This window comes from Cornus florida, unplaced genomic scaffold (genome assembly GCF_030987335.1).
Source record: "Cornus florida cultivar Cherokee Brave unplaced genomic scaffold, ASM3098733v1 CherokeeBrave_3.0.0_Hap2_Chr04, whole genome shotgun sequence".
Taxonomy (NCBI): Eukaryota; Viridiplantae; Streptophyta; class Magnoliopsida; order Cornales; family Cornaceae; genus Cornus; species Cornus florida.
This window is the reverse complement of record NW_026775574.1, coordinates 28,248,515-28,266,604: the sequence shown is the minus strand read 5'-3', so window position 1 is coordinate 28,266,604 and position 18,090 is coordinate 28,248,515.

Below are 18,090 nucleotides of genomic sequence, written 5' to 3'. Positions count from 1 at the left end.
AGTGTTGGTGGAGCTTTCTCGATATCATCTGGTTGTTCACAGTCAGGTTCCTCTTCAACAGTGATGTGGTATGAAGTAACACAAGACGATTCGCCAGTGCCTTCTATTCTATCCACTTCTGCTGATTGATTAGTAAATACAATGGTTCGCCTTCGAGCTTTCAATGTAACATCATTGGTGACATCTATCTCTGTCTTATGTTTCATTCGCGAAGGCACTAGGCTCTGGACCTCACTATTATTTACCACGTCGATGTTAGCTTCTTCTGACTTCACAGTCTTGCTGTTTTTTAGTGGTGCATCATGGATAGTACCAATTCGAGAAAATACTGACTTTCGAGATTGAGGTTGTGCAGATTTTCTTCCTTGGTCATAAAAGCTCATTCTGTTAAAAACAGAGTTACGAGGCAAATTGCTGATATGAGAACTTGAAACATTTGATTCTCGGCTTGACAACCTGTTGAATACAGATGTTCGATCGCATAGAGCTCTTATACGGTCAAAGACTGATTTTTGATGCCCAGTCTGCTGATCTTGTTCATCCTCAACTTCTTCAAACCCAATGTATGAGGTGCTTGACTTCTTATCCCTCTTTGTGATTTGAATTCGAAGTGGCTCAGAAGCTACGAAACCGAGACCAGACTTAGGTGAAATGATTTTATGCCCTTGATCTTTCAACTTTTTCTGTGTCTCATTGAGGCCATGCACCTTCTCACCGGTGACCTCAGCATTCAGTTTTCCAAGGCTTGCAGGATTTATAAAATCATACCCCGACTTAGCCAAGAGTTGGTATGCTTTAGGATCGAATCCTTCGCCGGTCCTTTGTTTTGGAAGTGATAAATGATCAACCATAGATTGAGAAGGCCGCACGAACCCTTTTAACGGAGACTTGGAAGGTGAAGACTTCTGAATCTTAGGGAGAGGAAGAGTTAACTCTCCTTTAAGCTTTTGCATATCTTCTTTTTCCTTGGTTTGTGACATCTTTAATTTAAATTCCTTAGTTTCAATTATCTCGATAACAGGTACCTGCCCTTCTTCTCGCTAAGATTTTGGAACATACTTTAAAATAGGTTTCGTCCGATGTGCTTTTATCGAGACCCCTCGCGTTTTAGCTACCTTTACAATGTCTGTCACTGAAACGTCTAGTGGATCACTTAATGCTTCTTTTGCTTTTGTAGATTGAATCTCTTGTGTAGACGGAAGGCTTGGGATGGGCACTTTCGAAGGTGTATCATGATCGATATAGAACTTGGCATCGGCAAAATGAGATTCTGCCTCTGTAAATGGCTTATGATCCGCCACAACCGTTTGTACGCCATTTTTGTAGAATTTGAAGCACTGATGAAGAGTCGATGGAATGACGCCATTACTATGTATCCAAGGCCTTCCCAACAACAAATTGTAGGACGTCTTTGCATCAATCACATGGAATAAGGTTTCTGCTTGGAGCTCGCCAATAGTTAGCTTTGCCCGAATCATGCCAATAGCTCTCTGTCCTCCTTGGTTAAAACCTTGAATAATAAGATGGCTACGCGATAACTCGTCAATTGTGATGCCAAGATTTTTCATCGTAAATTTTGGCATTAGATTCACCGCCGAGCCACCATCAACAAGAATACGAGTAACTCTTCGTTCTTTTATGTAACCGGAGACGAAGAGAGGACAATTGTGCGGCTTCGAACCCAACTGAAGATCCTCGTCCGTGAAAACAATTGGTGCACAACATGACTCAAACGTACCTCTGACCACTTCATCATCATCAGATTTTTCAATGATGGCTGTATTATGGTTCTCTACATTTTGGACTTCATCTTGATCCTCGTTCTTCTCATCATTAAGGCTTGTTTTCTTAGTTGAAACCATGTAAGTTGTTACAACTTCGTCATTTAGGTATCCTTTTGGAAAGAACTCTTGCAAAGTAATAGGCTTCTGACTCTTTTTGCTTATAGAGGTGTGTTTAGTTGACTGTGTCTTCTTGACCCATTTTCTGTTATGGCCAGACTGTTTATGGTGATATTGGGGTTTCTTCTTCCTTTGCCCTCTGTTAGAATAATTAGTCTGAAAAATATCAGCTTGTTGCTTCCGTGGTTTCTTTCTTGTCACCAGAGTCCATCCTTCTTCATCATCCTGAGGAAAAACCCTTCCAAATGTTGAAATGTCACGTACACTCCCTTGGCCAATATAGATTGGGATTGGTTCCAATGAACCAAACTGGATAGTTGTGCAAGATACCTCCGAAGTTAAAGGTTGAGAACGAGCACTCCCCACGACAGAGGTTGTCAAAGTAGCAGTAGTATGATTTGAAGTTACAACTTCGTCTGTATCCAACAAGATTTTTCCTTGTTTTGCCAGATTCATCACCACCTCCTTGAAGATAAAACACTTCTCAATTGGATGACTGATAATGCGATGATATTTGCAGTATTTTGGATCGTTGATACGTCCCATCTCTGGAGGACGTTTGCATTCAGGGAGTTCTATAACTTTACTTTCAAGTAAACATTCCAAGATGCCAGGAACATCGGAATCGGGGAAGGGATATTCTTTCTTCTCTAACTCCTTTAGCGTAGGACGTTGTCTCTCCCTCTTTTGAAACTGGCAAGGCTTTTTATCATCCTTCTTGTCATCTTTAACAGATATCTTGATTGGGGTGGTTGAGATAGCCATTGAATCTTTAGCCGCATTTTTTGATGACTTGTCGCCCTTCTTCCAGTCCTTCTTATCTTTGCGTGGTTCTATAGTCACGGGACTTTTGCCGTCATGGGATTTCATACTGATCTCCATGTCATGGGCACGCGTAGCCAATTCCTCAAATGTGCGAGGTTTTATGCCTTGCAGAATGTAGAGCAGGCCCCAATGCATTCCCAGCATACACATCTCCACAGCAGATACTTCTGACAATCGGTCCTTGCAGTCAAGATTGAGGGCTCTCCACCGATTAATGTAGTCGATTACAGGCTCATCCTTCTATTGTTTCGTGTTAGTCAACTCTATCATACTAACAGTACAACGAGTGCTATAGAACCTGTTCAAGAATTCTCGTTCCATTTGGTCCCAACTATCAATTGATTCTGACTTTAGGTCAGTGTACCACTCGAACGCGTTTCCTTTAAGGGACAGGACAAACTGTTTGACTAGTAAGTCCCCCTCTGTTCCGGCATTGTTACAAGTCTCGACAAAATGGGCAATGTGTTGCTTGGGGTTACCTTTTCCGTCAAATTGCTGAATCTTCGGAGGTTGGTATCCTACATGCATTCTCATACTGTCGATTCTCCTTGTATAGGGCTTTGAGTACATGAGAGTGCTCTGTGAGACACCACCATATTGAGCTCGGATTGTATTCGTTATCATATCTTGCAATTGTTCGATAGATAATGAAGAGACTGAAGAAGAGGTATGATTGGTTTGACCAGTCGCCTGTTCTATCCCCGGCGTTTGGTTTTGACTGGTCGCTTGTTCTGTCACCGGCGTCTGTTTGGGATTCTCCCTGTGAGTACCTTGTGCTGTAGAATTAGGATTCTCCGTTAGTATTGCTATGGAAGATGTAGGTTTCCCAGACGGTGGTGGTGTGAAAGTTGCACGATTCCCGGATGGCATTGGTGTTTCACCGAAGGTCTGAACTTCCAATTTATTCATTAGTGTAGCGATTTGTAAGTCCTTTTCTTCAATAGTCTTTGTGGGGTTCTCAATGGAATGAGCCATAGTTGCTAGTTGTTCCTCCACCGTAGTAGCTCCAGTCATCATAGCAGCAACCACATCTGAGTATGATAGGCCTTGAGAATCCACGTTCCTTGAAGTGATTGATTGCTCCGAAGTCTGACGTGGTGACTCTGGGGGTGAACCGACACTAGAGTGAGCATCATAGATAGAACGAAGTGAATCTGGTGGTAGAGCCTCCTCTAGAACAATGTCAAGGTTTTTGACATGTTGAGTTTTCACGTTCGCCGGTGTTGCAGGATTAGTTTTCACCACATCTTGTTGAAGTTTGAATGACGCCATCGCCTGGGACTTGCTACGTGTCACAGGGCCCGTCAAGGTACTTCCATCGCTTAATTTGGTCTTCGTGCCACTTTTCATGGTGGCTTTAGCGTCGACCTTTGCAATAGCAATGTTCTTTTGGGCTTTCTTGTCTGTCTGAATCTTAGGGGGAGCCATAGAATCTGATAGAGAAGAAACTTGATGGTAGGAGAAAGAGATGAGAGGCAAAGGAGGTCCCACCGGGCGTGCCACAAATTTGTACACACAAATTTTGTAAGTCTGCAATAGAAACAAAATATGGAGCAAAATAGAATTTTATTAATTTATGAATGTGGAGTACAGTCCTTTGTAATATCTTTTACAAAAAAAAAAAGAATGGTCCTCTGATTCGATTTCCTTGTTTTTGGTTGGTTGGATCCAAGGGCTGCACGAGCTTGTTCTTGAATCACTGTGGAATTTGATGAAGAACGGCACGTTGTTGGATGTGCTTGATGTTCTTCGCTTTTGGGTTTCGATTCTGAATTTGTGTCTGAATTCTGAGTCTCTGGATTTCTGAGTCTCTGAACTTCTGAATTCTGAATTTGTGTCTGAATTTGTAAACTTCTGAATTCTGAATCCTCTCCCCTTTTTCTTCCTCCAAGCCTCTATTTATAGGCTTCTTGGATTAATAGGATGATGACACGTGTCATCTCTTGATAAGGAAAAAACTATAACTGGGCCGGGCCGGTTATATTGTGATAATTATCCTTAAAGATAATTATTCAAAATATATTTTATTAGGAATAATTATCGTTTCATTTAATTATCTGGGCTGGGCTAATTAAATAATTTAAGTGGACCAAGTCTGATAAATTAAATAATTTATTTAAACATTAGGCCTATATTTAATGGGTCCATTCGTTAAAACCAAAGCCCACTAAATTTTAGTGTCTACAGGCCCAATTTGACTTACAAATACCATTCAAATTGTGTATATTTGTCTTCAAAAAAAATAAATAATAATTATATATGTGCGACAAATTGTAAATTGCTTTGTTCTCATGATATTACTAAAAAAAATTATCATAACACTTGTATATCACTTAGTCCATTAGAGCACTGTGTGTTGTGTTTTACGTGGAATCACAGTTATAGTATACAAAAATATCTTTTACTATCCCTCTACATCATGTAAACGAGGTTCACTAAAAACTCTTAAAAAAAGTGTGTGTGTGTATATATATATATATATATATATATATGTAATAAATTAAAACTTTAGGGAGAGCATTGATCCATCTCCAATGCTTGAAGTTCAAGCCTACCATGCCGGGTTGACTTCCAAAATTAAGTATTGCATGCCAAAAAGTTAAGTGAGAAATTGCATATAAAATGTCAAAATCATGTAGATTGAGTTGTTTGAGCTCAATTATTTGTGTATTTATCATGCTATTTTATCTGTCCTTCTAAATGTTAGCACGTGATATATAACCAGCATATTTTGGAAGGTGAGCTTAATGCTAATCTAAAAAATAATAATAATAAAAAATAAAAAAATAAAAATAAAAATGATAATGTTATCGTAAATCTACAATAAATGTTATCGTAAGTTTGATTTTATTGTTTGTTGTTTAACAATAACAACTAAATAACAATCAATATAACATGTCTGTGAACTTACGTTCGTGTAGATGTAAGTGGGTGATTGAATTTTAGGATAGGTTTCCAACCCATGATAAAATAAAAGAATGCTCGATTAATAAAAATAGAGTATGGAATGACCCCAATTCTAAGAAAGCTAAATTTCGTGTTGAAAATCAATATCTACACTTTAAAAGCATTTCTGATAGAGTAAAGAACATAAATAAATAATAATTACCATGAATTTTGTTGCATTATTATTTGATACTTCTTGTATTTGACATTTTATGACCAACGGCCTCTTCAAAATGATTGGGGCAATATTCGTTTGCAAAAAGGATTGCAATCTCCCTTATTAGAGGGGTTCTCGTTAAGGTAAAAAATATATATTATCTTATGGAAGAATGAGCTTATGAAGCTTAAACAAACCAAGTCCTTTATTAAAGGGCAAGCTGAGTAAGCTCATAAAATTTACTCCATAATTAAAGGGCAAGCTGAGTAAGCTTATAAAATTTACTCCCTTATTAAAGGTCAAGCTGAGTAAAACTCGTAAAATTTACTTCCTTATTAAAGGGCGAGCTGAGTGAAGCTTGTAAAATTTATCCCTTATTAAAGGGTGAGCTGAGTGAAATTCGTAAAATCTGCAAGCTGAGTGAAACTCGTAAATCTATCTCTTATTAAAGGACAAGCTAAGTGAAACTCGTAAATTTATTTCCTTATTAAAGGACGAGCTGAGTGAAGCTCGTAAAATCTCTCTTTTATTTAAAGGTGAAAACAGTGGCCAACACATGCTTTTGTGAGCTTGTAAATACGTGACAATTACCAATATGCTTTGTTGGAGTTATGTTTCAATTTTATTATTTATTAAATGACTAAAACTCCAACTGAATGAAGTTTTAACGTAGAATCAATAAAGTTTTCTATAACTTATATATTAACTATCCTTAACTAAAGTGTTATTTAAGTGAAAAATTAAGTATAACTTCATTAATGCTAATTTATTATATCCCTACTTATACTAGTACAAATAGAAAGCCTACTTAGCCTACTAAAGACACATTCTCAATACAAGTAAGAGAGAAAAGGAGATTTGAAAAAGTGTTTTCAAACTATTGGCTTTGAGTGTGTGAGTTTCATACTTCTAGTTGATCGGATGGAGATAAATACATAGGTTCATGAAGAAGAAGTGCAACCTTTATGAACACACAGATTTGATACTTGGGCTTAGTTGAATCCTGGAAATAGTGCTGCCATTTGTCTTCCGTTGCACGTGGGAGAGGTTTCAACTATCTTCAAGAAGCGATTACGCGCCTCTAAACCTCGATACTCACCGTTTTAATATAATGGTTCTAACATGCTCGGTCGATAAATAAATAAATAAAAAGTGCTCCCTTCCAAAATAAGGGAAAAATAACTTTTGACATTCTCGATCCCCGACAAGCGAGCACGAGAATAAGGGAAACTGATGAGTCAATTTGAGATATATATTAGTTAAAGGGAAATAAGATATAATATTCAAAAATTTGAAATTAAATTAAAAATAAAGTTAATAAGGTGATTCAAATTCAAAGTACCATTCAAAATACGGGAGAATATCTTCGAATCCCCCACAATTTCAATAGATCAGGAGAATCGTCAAATATAAACACGAAGTCCGACTATTTAACAAATATGATAAAAACGACATATTAAGTTTCTGCCTTTATTTTAGATTTTCAGTGATTGATTTAATTGTCGAAAAGCTTTTAGCAGATACCGCACTAATGCTATTAAGATTCACCAATCTTCTTCTATCTTCTTTGCATAAAAACGGGTTATACTAATCTAATGGACCAACTTAGTTCTGCAAAACGAAATGGGCTTGACACTTGCCGGTCACAATGAAGACGAAAGTCAGAGTCTATTATTTAGACAGTGGGCCAACATATTATTATTTAGTGTTTTTATGTACTTTAAATTATTATATTTCAATTTTAGCAATTTCAAGACAAGGTAAATCTTTCAATTCCTTTATTTTTTAGTATTTATATTTTTGAATTGCCCTTCACTTTAATTTTACATTTCAGTCTTAAACTTAAAAATTCTTTCTACCAAGACACAAAGTGTCACACCCGGAATTTTGGAACCTGATAAAAGAAAAGAAAATTAAATAGTAAAAAAAAAACTTACTAAACTCTTATATCATTAAAAATAAATCATTTTTAATAATGTTACAACTCTTCAAAATTTAAAGTAGACAAAGATCTAACAAAAACTCATCTTTATTCTAAAAGGGTGAACTTTCTCTTTTCGTGGTTTTAAAATTAAAGATAGAAAAGTCTTTCTAGAACTTTGTGCATGAATTATTTATGCACATGCACAAAAAATTACTCAAAATTAAAATTAAACTATAAACAATTTAAATACAATACTGGAAACATATTCAAAGATAATATATTAAATCATCCACCGCACACACCAGCCCGGTCATTCTCTTGCGGACCGCTGACCTCAAACTAAATTTTAAAATAATTTCCGAACCCCATAAAATAAAATATAAAACTCTTCACATGTTACAATCTCGCATCAGATTTTTATATTCACAAATCAAATGTTCATCCAAAACTCTGAACATATGCCAACGATCCGCTTATGCAAGAATCATTCCCAACCAAACTGATAATAAATGTACAAGCACACGCACCCAAATTTCAGTCACAAGATCCAAATCTAATACAATTAGATACAACTTTCTCTTCCAAACATAATGCAAATAAACTAGTTTATACTTAAGCAATTAAATTAATATTTACACAAATAAAAAAAATAAATTAGTTCAAATAAAATTACCATTTTCAAGCTATTTAGTCAATTTTATCTACAGGCATATATATAAATTTATAAAAAATCCCCTACCTTTTAGTATTAAAACTCATCATTAAAGGTTAGATCCTGCTCTCTGTGCTCAAGGGACGATGAATCCCATGACCACCTTTATTTCAACTGCCCAGACTCCAATATTGCGCTCGGTCGTTCGATCAGATGCCATAAAGTTGGTACTCTCAATCTAACGGTAGTGGACACAAACTCAATGTTAGAATAGCTCATGGAGATGAAATGGAGAAAATATGCAATGTGCTAAGTGCATCCATAGGCGCATATCGTATATGTATTTATGCATGTATAAGGCGAATGGTTACGATGTGCCGGGTGAATTGTGCGCTTGGCACATTGTATATTTTATCAAAGAAATGACATATAAATAAAAAGTTAATGAAAAAGATATAAAATTAACACGTTTATTTGTGTGTCGCTTCATAATTGACCCGAAAGCATATAATAATTTTTCTAATAAATGATAGAAATATTCATTATATTGCTTTATAATGATAAGAGTTCTTCAAAATAACATTTCACAAAATATTATATAAAGAAATTGGCTTATAATTCAAAACCAAAACTAGGTTTTGGATCGAGAGCAGATATGTAACCCAAACAAGATAAACTTTTAGTACCCGGTATAATTATCATCTTTATTCAATTTTATTAGAAAATAAAGGAGTCATACTATATGAGCCCAGGCTCTTTATTATTTTCATGTAAATATATATACATATATATAGAGAGAGAGAGTTGCTTGGCCCCCTTAAATCTTTTCCCTAGCTAGTGTAATGTAGACTTTATGCACACTTGTTTATATTTTATATTCGCCATATTAACCATCTAAATCTATTGAGAATTTGAGATATAGATATAATTCAAATCAGGATAATTTTGTTTTTTTTTACCAATTTTTAATAAAATTGTTGACTCTACAAAAAATAAAAAAATAAAAATAAACACAAAGTGAACTTTTTTTTTTTTTAACTGAGCGAATTTTTTTTTTTCAAACTTCAAGCAAGCTAGGCTCGATCACAAGAAATAACCCAACAATTCAAACAATACGGCACTTGGAAGCGTAACCGTTTTCAAGTGATAACGGGTTTCTAATGATTTTATACAATTTAAAAATAAGTTTGCTAACTTTATTTTATTCCTTTCTCATCCAAAGAAACAGCATGCACAAGAATGAAAACATCTAAGATGTACCAGCAGACTAAGTCATATGTCCTCTATACCCCAAGATACATCACCAGAGTTTACGGTGAAATTTTTTTGTGGGTATTATTATTATTATTATTTTAGATTATTAATCATTCATGTGAATTGAGTGTGTTCCATGTTATTTAACAAATGTCTTGACTTTAACATGATGTTTTGCTAATATGAACTAAATATATGAATATTAGAGAGAACATTCAGGGTACTATATTACATCATCACTTAAATTACAAAATAGATATTTGAAGTAAAGTGAAATAATTCGTCATAATTATTTGCAAAACATGGTGGACTCATTCCAAATCCCATCCAAAATACAAGAATTGATTTAGACACGTTTGTATGAATGGAAAATAATTTTTAGGTATTTGGTTGTCTTAAATTGTTTCAAAAAAAAAAAAAAATTAAAAAATAACAAAAATAACTTACAAATTAATTTTCAGTAAGTTATTTTACACGTCTCACCTAATAAACTCATGAACGAATCCAAAAATTTGAGTAGAGAGAACAAAAATAAAATGTATTTATAATTTTAAGGGGAGCAACACTAGAATTTTGTAAGTACATATAATTGTAATATGAAAAAATTCCTACCTCAACCTTTATAAGTACATAAATATTTTTTTACGTCTAAACAAAGTCCCTCATAAAATATTTCACCTGACTTGAAAAAACTGACCTACTACCGATGCATTAAGTGGCCGCCACTTGTTAAATGAGAGTGGACCAACTTAACACCAAAATATACCAAGCAAGGCAACTTTCCATCAATACTCTCGGTAACTTTCATTGCTTTGAATAACAAAAGCCAGCAAAACAAATGGAAAAATTCTCTAAAAAGATATTGAAATCTCATATATGAATTTATATTTATGTAATACATTTTATATTTTTTTGAATGGATTTGTTTTTTGGTTTGTAGGATAGCAAATAATCAACTTTGTGGTCAGAAAGTTTGCAACAAGAAGTCACGCGAGAGGGTTTTCAGTTCAGCCCTAGGTTTCTCCACCATTACCATAACTATGAGTATTAATATTGCAGGAGGAGTCGATGGTTGGAACATATCTGATTTGAGTTCCAAATCTACAAAGAAAAGATTGGAGATTTTCGGATATTGTCGTCGGTGTTGTAATTGCCAGAGAGAAGCGACATGAGAGAGAGCCATATATATTATAGGATCGTTTTCAATGAATGGGATTTCGCTGGCAAACGCTGAAGGATCTCCACCACCTCCTGGTTGTCACCGATGATTTCTACGGCGGCGGTGATGCCAGAGGAGTTTTGGCCCAATAGTTTGTAAATCTCGACCATAACTTTTTATGTTAGAACTTAGAAGCCACTCATTCAACTTCTTCTCGTTCGGATTGGGATCTCTTTGGGCGGATTAGGATTATGGAATGTTATGCAATAAAATTGGGAAAGGAGTGTGAGTAAAAGAACTTACCATTCGTGATTATTACGTGTACTGTCACATTAATATTCTACTTTGTCGGTTTTCAAGTCATTAGATAAAAGTCATCAAAATTATCATTTTTCTTTACGTAATAATATATATACATATAGAATATTGTTTATGGAGTATAATACATATACAAGAAGGTTCTTATGTGGTCCAAAAGAACGAATTTTTCAAATAGTCAATTCCAACCATAGATAATATTTGTTACCTTAATAGTCAATTTACAATAATTAGTCAATACCTTTATTCAATCTCTCTTGTCCTTAATCTCTTCCATCTTCCTTGCCATCTTCAATAGTCCATTTGTTCATAAATTTGTAATCATTGCTTATGAAAAAATCCTCTTAAATTGAAAAGAAAAAAAATTAAAAGAGAAAAAAAATTAAAAGTGCTTATTCACGAATCCTAAAAAATTGGTATCCTTTGAACCCATGAAAAAAGTTAATTCAATAATTATTCCACACTTCATTCTTAATTTGTTCTTTTAACCCAACAATGCAAGCTTAGTTATTTTCGATTATAAATTGAGCATCATTCGGAAACTAATTTAAGATTGTCCCACGTGCATCTAGAGTAGAGGGAACCAATTGGCATATTGGAAGCATATGATATATTAATGGCATGAGAAGGAGTTTCCAATTTACATTGCAAATTAATAAATAAGGTTTAGTTTGATAAACATGTGCAAGTAGTACCATGAATTACTAGACATGTAGTATTAAAGTTCTTGTTAATGATGATCTAAATTGGAGAAACTGTGAAGTGGTAAATGGGGGATGTGTGTGTTATATGCACTTGACATGGCCTTGCCAAAATGTTTCTGCATGTTTATTTTCAACCACCGAAAAAGTAAAAAAGAAGTTGAGTACTAGAAATAATTTTTGAAATATTTTAAAATTTTGAAGGTTGATTTTCTGATACCATAAACTATTTCCAAAATTGGGATGATGAGATTGGATATTTAATTGTACTAGTAAATGGCACAAGGGAGTGATTATGGGAGCAGTTGAGGATGCCAAAGACGGCTTGGGCTGGATTTAACCCACATAATAAAGTCTGGGCTTGGTAATCGACCTGGGCCCAAACTCAGTGTCCACATGCACGTGATGAAATATTTTGTAACTTATCGAATTTTTCTTTTCATATATATTTTAATTATTTTATAAAAATTATTTTTATATTTTATTTATTAAAAAACTCATAATAAATAAATAAATGTGATAAAGTTCTATTTTAAAACTAATTAATAAATTTTTTGAACATTAAACAATAAATACTAAAACTCTTTACACTTTTATATTTTATTTATATGTATTATTATATTGTTATATATTTTCTTTAAATATATCAATTGTCTGATGTGATAGAGTTTTATAGAAAATAAAATAGGTAATTTGTGGTAGCGTTTTATAAAATAATTTGTCATTTGTGATAGAGTTTTATAGAAATTATTTTATTTTCTTTAAACATATTCTTATCTAATTAGATTTCCTTTTATTAAAAAAACTCATAATAAATAGATAAATACATGTTATATGTGATAGAGTTTTAAATAAAATTAAATAGTTAATTTGTGGTAGAGTTTAGGTAATTTGTGTTAGTTTTTTTATAGAAACTCTTTTAATATATCCTTATTTAATGTGATAGAGTTTTATTGAAAATAAAATAGGTAACTTGTGGTAAAATTTTATAGAAGTTATTTATTTTCTTTAAATATATATATCCTTGTCTAAATAGATTTTCTTTTATTAAAAAACTTAATTTGTGTTAGAATTTTATAAAAAGTATCTTATATTTTATATCAATTAAAAAATATTTTTTATATTAATAATTCTTATCTAATTAGATTTTCTTTAATTAAAAAACTCATGATAAATATATAAATCGGTAATTTGTATTAGAGTTTTATATAAACTCTTTTAAAAATTTATTTCATTTTCTTTAAATATATCATTATCTAATTAGATTTCCCTTTATTAGAAAACTCATAACAAATATATAAATACCGGTTATATGTGATAGAGTTTTAAAGAAAATAAAATAGGTAATTTGTGGTAGAGTTTTATAGAAATTATTTTATTTTCTGTAAATATATTCATAATAAATAGATAAATACATATTATTAGTGATAGAGTTTTATCGAAAATAAAATAACTAATTTGTGATAGAGTTTTATAAAAATTATTTTATTTTCTTTAAATATATTCTTGTCTAATTAGATTTTACTTTATTAAAAAACTCATAATAAATATATAGTTTGATAGAGTTTTATAAAAAATAAAACCGCTAATTTGTGGTAGATTTTATAGAGATTATTTTATTTTCTTTAAATATATTAATGTTTAATTATATTTTCTTTTATTAAAAAACTCGTAATAAATAGATAAATAGGTAATATATGTTAGAGGAAATCTTTTAAAAACTCTTTTTATAACAATTAATAAATATTTTTTTATATTGATATTTATTGTCTAATTAGATTACCTTTTATTAAAAAAAAAAAAACTCAAAATAAAAGATAATTTGTGGTAGAGTTTTAGAAAAATTATTTTATTTTTCATATTAATTAATAAATATTTTTTATATTAATAATTCTTGTCTAATTAAATTTTCTTTTATTAAAAACTCATGATAAATAAAAAAAAATCTGTAATTTGTGTTAAAGTTTTATATAGAAACTCTTTTTAAATCAATTAATAAATATTTTTTTTATATTAATAATTCTTGTCTAATTAGATTTCCTTTTATTAAAAACTCATAATAAATAAATAAATAGGTAAATTGTGTTAGAGTTTTATAGAAACTCTTTTAAAACCTTTTTTTTTTTATATCAATTAATAAATATTTTTTTGTATTAATAATACTCGTATAATTAAATTTCTTTTTATTAAAAAAACTAACAATAAATAGCTAAATAGGTAATTTGTGTTAGAGTTTTATAAAAACTCTTTAAATATATATTTGTCTAATGTGATAGAATTTTATTGATAAAAAATATGTAATTTGTAGTAGAGTTTTATAGAAATTATTTTATTTTCTTTAAATATATCATTGTCTAATTAGATTTCTTTTTATTAAAAAATTATAATAATAGGTAATTTGGGGTAGAATTTTAGAAAAATTATTTTATTTTAACTCAAAATAATAAATAGTTAAATAAGTAATTTGTCTTAGAGTTTTATAGAAACTTTTTAAATATATTCCTATTTAATGTGATAGAGTTTTATAGAGAATAAAATGAGTAATTTGTGGTAGAATTTTAAAAAAATTATTTTATTTTCTTTAAATATATATTGTCTAATTAAATTTTCTTTTATTAAAAAACTTATAATAAAATATCAAACACATAGGTGTAAAGATGGATGTATCGGCGGTATTTCCGGCTGAACAAAAGGTTCAAAAAGCATTTCTCATTATATATGATGCACCTTGAGTTGCGCGTTCTTTGGGGCCTTGCTAAAGGAAGCTGTCTTTCTGTGGCTGTGGGAAAAGAAAATGTCAGTGGTTCCCTAAGTTCCAGATCCAGACCCCCACTATCCATACGTATTCGTTCAATATCTCTGATTGACTTTGGTAAATAAAAAATAAAAAATAAAAAAAGAAAAAGAAAAGAAAAAGAAGAAGATATGAGGATAATATGTGGTGAATTGACCCCCACTATCCATACGTATTCGTTCAATATCTCTGATTGACTTTGGTAAAAAAAAAAAAAAAAAAAAAAAAAAGAAAAAAAAAAAAGAAAGAAGGTATGAGGATAATATGTGGTGAATTAATTATTTATGCACCAATTGATTTTTATGCATTAACACTTTTATGAAGTAAATAATAATTAATTTATTAATTTATAAAAAATGAGTACAATTCTCTGATGTATTCTTTACATATCAATCTGGTACGATTTTAGATGTGTTTGTTGTCTTGAATTCTCAATTTCTGTACCATTCCTCCTTCCTCAATGCCTCTATTTATAGGCTTCTCGGATTAATAGGATAATGACATGTGTCCTTTCCTGATAAGGACATAATCATAACTGGGTCGGGACAGATGAATGTCATTATCTTTTATAATAATAATATAGATATAGATTTTGTGTTACAGTTTTATAAAAACTCTTTTAATAATAGTATAGATTTATTAGGGAATTTGTAATTTGAATTTATTGAAACTCTTTTAATAATAGTATAGATTTAGAATAAATACGTAAGTTAAATTTTATTAGTTAATTTTTAGAGTTTTATATCAATTAATAAATATTTTTTTATATTAATAAATGCTTCTTCAAGGCTTGGGTGAGTCTCTGAATTTATGCCCCTTGGATTTTTAGAATTCTCAATTTCTGTACCCTTCCTCCTTCCTCAATGCCTCTATTTATAAGCTTCTTGGATTAATAGGATAATGATATGTGTCCTTTCCTGATAAGGACATAATTATAACTGGGCAGGCCGGATGAATGTCATTATCTTTTATAATAATAGTATAAATTTTATTTATAAGCTTCTTGGATTAATAGGATAATGATATGTGTCCTTTCCTGATAAGGACATAATTATAACTGGGCAGGCCGGATGAATGTCATTATCTTTTATAATAATAGTATAAATTTTGTGTTACAGTTTTATAGAAATTCTTTTAATAATAGTATAGATTTATTAGGGAATTTGTAATTTGAATTTATAGAAACTCTTTTAATAATAGTATAGATTTAGAATAAATAGGTAATTTGAATTTTATTAGTTAATTTGTAGGGTTTTATATCAATTAATAAATAAATATTGAAATACTGAAACATTATACACATTTAATAATAGTATAGATTTGTGCATAAAATTTGAAGAAAATTGTAATGCGTGAAAACGTAAATGGGAATGAAAACGAGCAAATTGCCATAATCAGAATTTGGAGATTTTTCTTATTTTTGTCTCAGAAAACCCAAATTTGTAGACCTTTTATTGTTTTCTTGCCAGAATTAAGCAATATATGTTTTCTATTTGAGACTGCATTATTAAATAAAGGTAACTATGGTAAATTGACTATTAAGGTAACAAATATTAACTGCGGTTGTTTACCTTTTATTGTTTTCTTGCCAGTATTAAGTAATATATGCTTTCTGTTTGAGACTGCATTATTAAATAAAGGTAACTATGGTAAATTAACTATTAAGGTAACAAATATTAATTAAGGTTGTTTTCTTGCCAGTATTAAGCAATATATGTTTTCTGTTTGAGACTGCATTAGTAAATAAAGGTATGTTTTCTGTTTGAGACTGCATTAGTAAATAAAGGTAACTATGGTAAATTGACTATTAAGGTAACAAATATTAACTAAGGTTAGGTCTGATAAAGTAATAACGTGTAATTGACTATATGATTATTAGTTCGTTGAAAAATCTATTTTTTTGGACCGCATGAGAGTCTTCCTGAATATATATATATATATATATATATATATATATAGAGAGAGAGAGAGAGAGAGAGAGAGAGAGAGAGAGATGGATATATATAGAGAGATTTTTATTTTTGAGATAAATTAAATTAATAAATTACCTATATAGAATATAATGAAACAATTTAAGAATTTTTTTTTTTAAGAATTTTTTTTTTTTAAAAGGAAACATATATTGTACACAAGAGAAGGAGAAATTTGAGGGGGCTTTTTACACATTTTCAAAAAATGTATACATATTTTAAAAAATAAGGGAAATAAAAAATTCACGGGGGGACACATGCCCTCTTGTCCTTTACGGTCCCTGGTCCTATATCTAGAAGGGAAAGCAAATTTATATAGTGGGATTTTTTCATAATTTCTGAAAGCAATTTTAAAATTTTATGAATATAAATGTAAAAAAGTACGAATTTAACTACATCTGTGCGTGTAACGTATTATCTATATCTATACTATTCTAAAAGTGTAAGAAATTTCTTAACACTTTTAGATTTTAAAAAAATATAAAATAATGTTAATTAAATACTTTACATTAAATATTTTCATTATTCAACAGTTACATACATTTGAGTTGCCCCATCCAGCATTAATACTACTTATATAGAAGTGTAAGCATTTTGTCTACGGTTATTTAGATACATTTTCATTAATTATAAGTTATTTTGTATGAATTAAAACAAAAAAGTAATACCTTTAAAAGCTAAATTACCTTTATTAATTTTTTCCTAAATCACAAGTCTTTTCCATTGTTTGTTTGGTACACCTTTGATTAATTCTATACATTTTTATTGATTTTAAATTATTTTATTTATATTAAAATTAAGAATTAATGCATTTGTAAGTTAAATTACCTTTATTAAATTTCTCCTTAATATATATCTTATCTTAATTTTATTCCAAAAGTGTAAGAAATTTCTTAACTCTTTTAGATTTTAAAAAAATACAAAATAATTTTAATTAAATACTTTACATTAAATCTTTTAATCATTCAACAGTTACGTCATTTGAGTTGCCCCATCCAGCATTAATACTACTTATATAGAAGTGTAAGCATTTTTTTCTACAGTTATTTAGATACATTTTCATTAATTATAAGTTATTTTATATGAATTAAAACAAAAAAGTAATACCTTTAAAAGCTAAATTACCTTTATTAATTTTTTCCTAAATCACAAGCCTTTTTCATTGTTTGTTTGGTACACCTTTGATTATTTCTATACATTTTTATTGATTTTAAATTATTTTATATTTATTAAAATCAAGAATTAATACATTTGTAAGTTAAATTACCTTTATTGAATTTCTTCTTAATATATATCTTATCTTAATTTTATTCTAAAAGTGTAAGCCATTTTGTGAATTTCTTAATATTTTTACATTTTTTTTTTATTTCAAAAAAATCTTGCATTTATTTCAAGAGTTACTTGACTTTCCATCTCTCTATTTTTTTTTTATAATCACCTTACACTTAAACACGAATATCTTTTTCTCTCTACATATAACATTTATACA